We start from the raw sequence: 9,007 nt of genomic DNA, 5'->3' as shown, positions 1-9,007 counted from the left end.
CATATCTTGCAATCAATGCACTTTAAGAAACGACATCCTAGAGAGGATGCCCATCTTGAGATTTATGTGCTTTCACAAGGGCACCACATGTGAATTAAAGCACCGCCAAGTATGACATCTTTTTCCATTAAGAGCCTTTGACTAGCAATCTGATTCTGAAGACTTTGACGAGAGTAAAGATCACCAACCTAAACATGCGTCTTTTTTAAGTAGCTTAATGTGTATCCTATTGACTCTATGTCTGAGAATAGGCTTCTAATCCAGTCAGTAAAGAAAATTCTGTTGCAATCCTCCTTTGATCAACGATTGGCATGTGGCTATCTGGAGTGTCCTCTAGCCTCATTAAGGAAAATTGGTTTATGTAGGAAGTATAATGTAAGAAGGAATGATAGTTCATACTTTTCTACAAGCTAGTTAAATAGATTAGACAAACACACTCAAATTCAGCAACAAAAGGACATCGATTTAGTTTGTGACATAAATTTGTATTAAAAATTGCAGCACACAATAGTAAAGATAGTAAATTCAAATTTTATGTGTTTTTAGAATAGTGGATTCTTGTGAGATAAACATATGATCAAATTGTAATTATAATCTTACACACAATTGTCAAATAAGATGATAAGAAAACGTATGTTCTTGGTGTGTGCCCTTCCCTATTTGTTAATTTCTTATTACTAGATGGAATGGAGGAAGAGAAATCCAACTTGTTATCTTTGGCTTGATCTTTGCATATGAATCCCTCAAAGTCTTGTGATACATCATGTTTCAATGCAGCAAACTCAACAAAAGTATTACACCTTGCTTGTTGTATAATTTCCAAGCAAGTGACTACTCTAAAAAGTTTTTGGCATTTCTAATAGAGGAAGGTTTATTAATCTCTCCGTCAAGGTCCTGGGGAGGGGGACAACTGATCACAGCGTCCTTTCTCCTGCAAAATCTCATCAGCGAGCACTAGATGGCAGCCAAATCAACACTTGGAATATAAAACCCTGTAGACCAATAGATGCATCGCAAATCAGCAAGCAGAATCGCATTTGCTGTGGACACCTCAGCAAGCGCAATATAGGAGCCTGAATTAATGCAAGGCTGCCACATCAGCGCAAAGAAATTGATTCTGTCTGTTGGCATCGTGAGTGTCACCCCCTTTGCAGTAGGTGTGTTGGCCCCCCTCTCCCACGACCATTGACGGCCGGAAATGGTCGTGCACTGACCATTCCCGTAATTAGGGCTCCCGGTCTCCACCGATTGCCCATGATTAACTGGAATGGTTAGTGCACGACCATTCCCTACACCATCTTTTTCTTTGTAGTATGCTAAATAGGAATAAAAGTTGGTTCCACTCAATATGTCAAAATGGCTATGTTGAAGTAAAGTCCCATAAACACTACTAGTGTTGGAGGCCGTTTCTTAACAGGTGAAAATAATTTATATAATTAAAACTTAAACATTATCTCAATAAGGTCCCGTGGTCTAGTGGTTAGGACACTGGACTCTGAATCCAGTAGCCCGAGTTCAAATCTCGGCGGGACCTATTTGCTTTCGTGCAGCTCGTTCTGGTCATTTTGTGTGTGCTCTCTCTCTCTCTCTCTCTCTCTCTCTCTCTCTCTGTGCGCGTGGCAACCTGCGAGCGTAGGCACAAGTAAAGCGGTAGGATTGTGGTGATTCCCATTCACCATCGTTTTCCTCCCCAGCCTCCTCATGCCTGCATGGGCTCTTCACACCAGCTTCTTTTCTTGCAACAAGGTCCGCTTCTTTTGCTTCAAACCATGTCATCGGCTATGAAATCCACCCTGCCCTTGCAAACGGTGCAGAGAAACCCGCCCTCCATTATCTTGAGCCTACCCTACCTGTTCCTCTGCATGGAGCCAGCCGACAACATGCACAACAGGTCAGGGGAGACATAGACCAAGCGACTCCAAGAGTAGCGAAATAGCTAGCGCAGGAGCATGCCCTGGAGAGGGAGGGGCATCTTTAAAGTAATGATTTTTTAATAGGAAATGCAAGGTATTAAGACGAACTCTACATGTAGACACCGAATGGGAGGGGGGTAAGAAGCTTAAACAATTAACCCCCCTTCCGTGTCGACCCCTCTTTAGACACAGACATAAGAAAAGACAACAAGGTCACTACAGGGAACTCCTATGGACAAAAGTTTGAGAAGCAAGAAGAATGGAAAGTAAGCAATCTATAGAGAAGGAAAAGCTAGTTTATCATTAGAGATTTCATGATTCAACCACCCAATCCCAAGACATACTTATAGTCACATCATGTACATAGTGAATACCCATTATTTTGTAACTAGCTCTTATGAGTCATAAGAGCCTCTTAGATACACTCTTTAGAGGACTTGCCAAAAACATTTTTCCTACCCACTATATCTTATTACATTGCCTTTCAATCCTCACAACAAACTATGCATCCTTGCAGCTGAGCTTTTACAGAAGTTCTGTAAGCTGTAATGATCAGTGCACAAATCATTGCAAAACTTTGTATATTCGTGCTAATGCTAATTTTGGAATGCACTCGTGATGGCTTGACTCGGGAGATTATTGCAACGACAACTCTTCGGGAAGAAGTTGATGTAGCAATGAGATCTGACTCAATGTGGGCCACACCGGTGAAGATCAGGGGTTGATTTGAACACCCCATTGGGGAGGGATCAAGATTATTAGGGTTCTAGTAAGCTTACAAACATGGTAGCTAAGCTTCAAGGTAGTCACGTTTTGCTTGGCATAAGCTATGTTCCAAAAAATCAGTATAATCATGTCACTCAGATCATTCTAGAAAACATGTTTTTTATGTCTTATTTGTCACATTGAAAGTGTTGATAATATCCAATATATCTTCTTGCTTAGTAGTAGCTGCAAAAATATTAGCCATACAAACGTAGAATGGGGTATCACTTTCATTAATCTCAATGGCATGTTCAAATGCCCATCTTGCAACACTCATGTCTCCCCATTTCTGACATGCACCTAATAATGCAACCCAAGCCATATGATAACCTGCAGAAGGCATCTTCTATCGTTGCTTTTGCATTATAGAAGTGACTAACCCTTCCAAACAGATCAACCATGCAAGTGTAGTGCTCTAAATCCTATGTAATGCCATAATTTATGCACATATTTGCAAAACATGTTTGGCCCTCCTCTCAAAGACCAATAGCATACATTGAGCATGCTTAAAAATGTGATTGCATCTGACAAAAGGCTCTTGCATTGCATGCATTTGAAATAGTTAAGAACATCTTTTCCCTGTCCTTGTTGGGAATATCCTCCTAGTAGTGCTTTCCACAAGATTGCATCCCCACCATGAATTGCCTCAAGAACTTGCTTTGCCTTTTGGGGCACTCCGCATTTGGTGTACATGTCAACCAAAGCATTTCCAAGCACAACATGAATCTCATCATGAATTTATTCCCCTTTGTAAGCTGCACCTATATTGCTACAAGCCTTCAAAATGCAAGTGAATGTTATCGCATCAGGAGAGATTGTAAGATCCCCAATTTTTGGGTCTCTTTTGACAATATGAAAAACAGCTTTTAATATCCATTTCATCAAATTTTGCTTTAAGATGCTTGATTTACAATATTGAAAGGTTTCAAAGTAAAAAGCAAGGGCGTTTCCATGTTCTAGTAGGTTAAACAGGCGTTTGATTCAGTTTTTTAAAAAATCTGCTATTTTTAGCTTTTTCATGCTTTTTATGTTTTTAGGTGTTTTTTTTTGCAAAAAGCAGGGTCAGATCCTTAATCTATGTGTTCTGGGGAAGCTATGGTTCAATTTTATAAAAATATGCTTTTTGAGTGTTTTTCACGTTATTTTCAGTTTTTCATGATTTTTAGTGTTTTTTAGCGAAAAGCGAGTTCGCTTTCCTATTCTGGTGACAAGAGGAATCTGTGGTTCAATTTTAGAAAATTTTACTTTTTTTTTTGTCCGCTTTTTACGCAATTTTTAGCTTTTCGTGCTTTTCGACGTTTTTGAAAAGCAATGTGCTTTCTATGATGACCTAAACATAAAAATATTATTTTAGTCTCCGTCGGATTTAAAAATGATCACCCAGAGCAAAAACGAGACCAAACGGGATTTTTACGGGAAAGTCATAATTATGTCGAGACATCACGGTGCGGCATAGTCTAGCTAAAGTTCCATTAGTTGGCAAGATTCTGTTCAATTGGTTAGTTTTACTGTAAAAATTGAATGGTAAGTGAGAGAGTTGACCACCAAAAGCTGTGCCATGTTTTTAGGAAAAACTAGAGTCTTTTTCCAAAAGCAGGAGGCTAATCTTGGCTGAAAGGTAGGGCTACCTGCAGCTTGGGACACACTCCGGGCAGTTGGAGAACCTATAAATTGGCATAGAGTGCTCAGTTTTCAGTGCCGTCTGTTGCATCTACTACCGCGAGGCTATACGTATCTATTATACAGAGTGGTGTAAGCTCTTCATCACCATCTCCATAAGCTCTTCTCTCTCTCTCAGAACATTCTCTCTCTACTTGCTTACTATTTTCTCTCTCATTTCACGGTGTACGCGCTCTCCGGAAGCTTTCGTGGTGAATACCTCTATGTAGCTCATCACTGCTCTCTTGCGACAAAGCAAGAAGCCTTTTGACAACCCCTAATCGATTCTAAAGCACGGTGAGAAGCTCTAAACTCCATAGCCATCATCTCTCTCTCGCTCTCTCTCTACGTCGTTTTTCTGAGTAGTCACTCTCTCGGTGATTGTTTTTTCGGATACGAGTGTATGTATGGATTAACCGAGTACGTATAAAGTTGTCCCATGATTATTTCATCATATTTAACACCATGATTTATGTATACGATGCGTTTATGATCACGTGCGTGCATAAAAAGGGCTTTTCGTTTCACGTCATAGAGGTGGTAGGAACATGTTTTGGCTATAACTCACAAACCGTTATGAATTAGACCAAATCCTTTATACCAGAGATAAAATAAACTATTTAGAACATTTTCTCTCTTTGGTGTCGATGTCATATGAAAATCATGCACGAGCTAAGGGATATGGTTAAAAAACAGCTTGCTGCCTACTGCACTTACCCAAATTTTTTGACTCCAGAGTCCTTGAAGAACCACTATATAGATTCACCGGATAGGAAAACCCACTTAATCAATTGAAAATATTGATAAAACTTGATGATAAATGTATTTAGGTCTCCGCTATCACTGTGGGAATGCAAGTTATTAATCGTTCCATAACCGGTTTTACCTACACATGTAGGGGTGCTACCAAGGGGGGTACCATATGACGTTGTGAGCTAACTGAGATGTTTATAGATAATTTATGGTTTGTTTTGGTAAGTTGATTTCAATTATTAGATGCCCATAAACTTATGTGAAGGTGTATGGTTAGACGACCCGAACTGCATAGGCAGATATGATTAAAGCAGCTTTCTTTTTGGGTTACCGTTTGTTATATGAGTACCATATGGGTAAAGTGATGTAATAGAGTGATATTCTATATTATGGATATGAACTTGATGCATTGGGTTGAAGCCAAAAACATTAATTTGCATGTTATGCATTCTCCCGAAAATGTCAAAAAATTGTTTTTTTCATATGTGTGAAGTTATGGTTTATGGTTGACCTAAAGGTCGGAGCTGTGATGTAATGTTATCATATGATGTATAGAACCTTATGGATTGATGTGGATGCCTCATGTGCATGGTTATGATTGCTTTCCACCTTTCTAGGTCAAAACTAGCTCTATGTGCTAGAGGGGTGAAGTACATATGTGATGCATCAACTTTGCATGGTTGGATGTTCTCAAAATTGGGTTTTTATATCATGATTAGTTGCTGGTCTGACTCTTTTTATGCATGAAAGAATCATGTCTCAAGAGTCATATGTATATGGACTCCGATTGATTTGCAGGGGATATGTCAAACTCCAAGTGTGGGAGTTGGTTCGGTGTGATTATCATTTATGGTTAAGGACTAAGATTCCCTCATGGATTATGGTTGATATTTTATGGTGGAAGCCTGTGTGGCTTCTGGTTTTTTTTGGATATGGTTATACTGCCGAAGTTTTTACAGCCTTGTTATGTTCTAAAGTGGTTATGCAGAACTGGGTATGCCTCACCCGAGTTGGGTGGAGTGCTCACCCGTATGAAGTGATTGGACTATGGTTTATGCTTTTGGGATTGGATAATGAAGTGATCGAGATGGTTTATGGTAGAGGTATAAGGGTAGAGACCCTGTACAGTCTAACTGCTTGGAAAAGAATGTTTGTGCATATGGAAAGTGCTATTATGATTGGACTCACGTGTTATGTTTCTCATGGCAGCCTCGCTACAAGACTAGGATCACCTACATCGCTTAGCCTTAGACTAAAGGGTCATTGACCTGGGGCTTTGCTAGATTAGGGGTGTTGCCTAGGTCTTCTTCTTTTTTTGTTAGGCTCATCTACACGGTTAGTGCATCGGGCTTGAATGACCTACACAGCTAACGCGCGTTGGGGATTTTGCCTTGGCTTGGCCTACACCCGGTGCTGGGCATCGAAGAGGCGTGGCGCTTAAATTGGTATGGTTGGTGTTGATACCCTATCACCTACTGGTACTTGGGATCCTTTCAAAGCTCGGGTTCATGGAGGGAGGCGAAGCGGCCTTAGCTTATGTCGGATCAGGTAGGTTGGAGGTGTTCTGGCTCGCTCCCAGCGAAGTGAAATTCTCTCTGTCTATAGTAGAGCGGATGTGGATGGGTGGACCGATCGATCCCTACATAGGGTCCGGTGCTCTGCTAGTTATTTTGTCATAAACTTTTTGATGTTATGGTATACCCAAATTTTGTCATCGCATTAATACATGTTGTATGTTCCATATAGAAGGGACATTTAAAGATTCAATCCAAAGTGAACTTATATGTATTTGGACCGGTCCAACCTCAATATTTCCCTCTCAAAATCTCCTCGGCCCCAACCTTTGCATAACAACACAAGACACCTCAGCTGTCTATCCACCCTGTAATCTAGGTTGTTCAATCAACTCCTCCACCAAAGACACAACAAGTGTTTGATTCAACACAATCCTTATTCAATAACCCTTGTCTAACAGTATTGTCACCATTCTCATCACCTTTGTCAAGTTCTCCTATATTACCACATGCTTTCAAGACATAAATGAAGGTCATTATGCTTGGGATTAGGCCCTCATGTAACATTCTATCAAAACATTTTAGAGCATCTTCGTCTAGTAAATGTTGAGAATATCTTGCTATTATTGCATTCCAAGAAGTTACATTTTAAGTAGGAAGCTTGTCAAGCACAAAGAACATTACCATGAGCTATATTACTTTTGAGCATCTCCTCTCTAACAATTTCATCATAGATTTGCTCACTCACCCTTCTCGAGAGTTCCAATGCGTCCACATGATTTCAAGGCACATGTGAAAAGTAATTGCATAGTGAAAAGCACTTATGATGTATTTGTTTGAAATAAAGCAAATCTTCCTCTCCTTGCTCATGTTGGGCATACCCCCTATCAAGGCATTCCAAGAGATGACACTTTGAATAGGAAGCCATGAGGGATTTACTGGTCTGTTCCATATAGTACCATGTGAGTGTACAATAGGGGGGTTTTTGGTAAGTATTCATGAGCGTTTACAATCGGGGTTGCCTCCCAGAACTTGCATACACATACCGTACATTTAAGGGAGGGGTGGGGGGTGGGCGGTGGAGATGAGGAAGAGGTAGAGAATACTATAGCGTGCATAGGTGCCATCCTTTTTTAGTCTATCAATAATTATTCTCTCTCTCTCTCTCTCTCTCATATAGTACCATGTGAGTGTACAATAGGGGGGTTTTTGGTAAGTATTCATGAGCGTTTACAATCGGGGTAGCCTCCCAGAACTTGCATACACATACCGTACATTTAAGGGAGGGGTGGGGGGTGGGAGGTGGAGATGAGGAAGAGGTAGAGAATACTATAGCGTGCATAGGTGCCATCCGTTTTTAGTATATCAATAATTATTCTCTCTCTCTCTCTCTCATATGGAAGGACATCAAGGAGAAGAAGGATAAGTAGAAGAAATGGATATTGAGACTAGAGAGGAAGAAGGGATTGATCTGATGCAAATGGCTCATAGTCACTAACATATTGTAAGTTGATTGTAGGCCAATAAGAGAGCATACATTCCAGTCATAACAGAATCTGTCATAGACCGTATGTTTTACAAAACTCAAAAATACATTAAGATTCTCATCTTGCATTCCGTGCCTACAAAATGGCATGACACTGTGTGGGAATCCTACAAAGTAGGTGGCACATGTAAATTTGAAAATTTGGTCTCTATATAGGGGAAACTCTGGCAAATTTTATTCATGGAGTTCTTGGAAATTTCTTTAAGCTATTGTAGTGTTTATACATATAAGGTAGGGAAGTCGTGTTAATACTATAGAGATTGTATGTAGGGGGTTATATTATCTCTTCAATATCCATAGATAGGGAGTTGGGCTACCACATAAGGGATCGTATATAGGGGGGGGGGGGGGGGGGGGGGGGGGTTCCTAATGGGATGCACGTAGGTGGAATCTCCTCCCTGAGAATAGTGAATCCCCTGTGCAAGAAGCTCAAAAAATACTTGCCTTTATTTTCTAAATGCACCATATTGGCATACATATCTAACCAAGCATTGCCAAGAACCACATCTTTCGGTAACAAACCTTGTTTGGAATCCTCTTCCTGAATTCATTCCCCCTTGGTGAGAGCTTGCATGCTGCCACACCCTTCCAAAACATAGGTAAAGGTTACTGCATCTGGTGAGAAACCCTTGTGCTACGTGTCATAAATGTGATGGGGTGGCATTTCAACTTAAAAGGACCTTTTTAAGTGGCCAAAATTGATCGTAACCAATTTTCTCATAAAAATTGAGATGTGGCATGCTGTATGGACATCCCTAATTCACGACAAACTTTTAGGGATTTGTTCTGTAAACGCTAGTTTTTCATATATGTTTTTTAGTGATTTATCCTGTGATTGCTTGTTTTTAATATGTGAT

At 40.2% G+C, this 9,007-nt stretch overlaps 1 non-coding gene across 1 annotated transcript; it reads left to right on the top strand.

Annotated features, from left to right (window-relative positions):
• Positions 1-1,462: 1,462 nt before the first annotated feature.
• Positions 1,463-1,534, top strand: TRNAQ-CUG (transfer RNA glutamine (anticodon CUG)). The gene has a single exon. It is a non-coding gene; the product is annotated as a tRNA-Gln (tRNA).
• The last annotated feature ends 7,473 nt before the right edge of the window (positions 1,535-9,007 follow it).

The sequence above is a fragment of the Adiantum capillus-veneris genome, chromosome 7 (assembly GCF_014529385.1).
Source record: "Adiantum capillus-veneris isolate H3 chromosome 7, ASM1452938v2, whole genome shotgun sequence".
Taxonomy (NCBI): domain Eukaryota; kingdom Viridiplantae; phylum Streptophyta; class Polypodiopsida; order Polypodiales; family Pteridaceae; genus Adiantum; species Adiantum capillus-veneris.
Note: the sequence above shows the minus strand (reverse complement) of the source record. Positions and strands in the feature narration are given on the sequence as shown.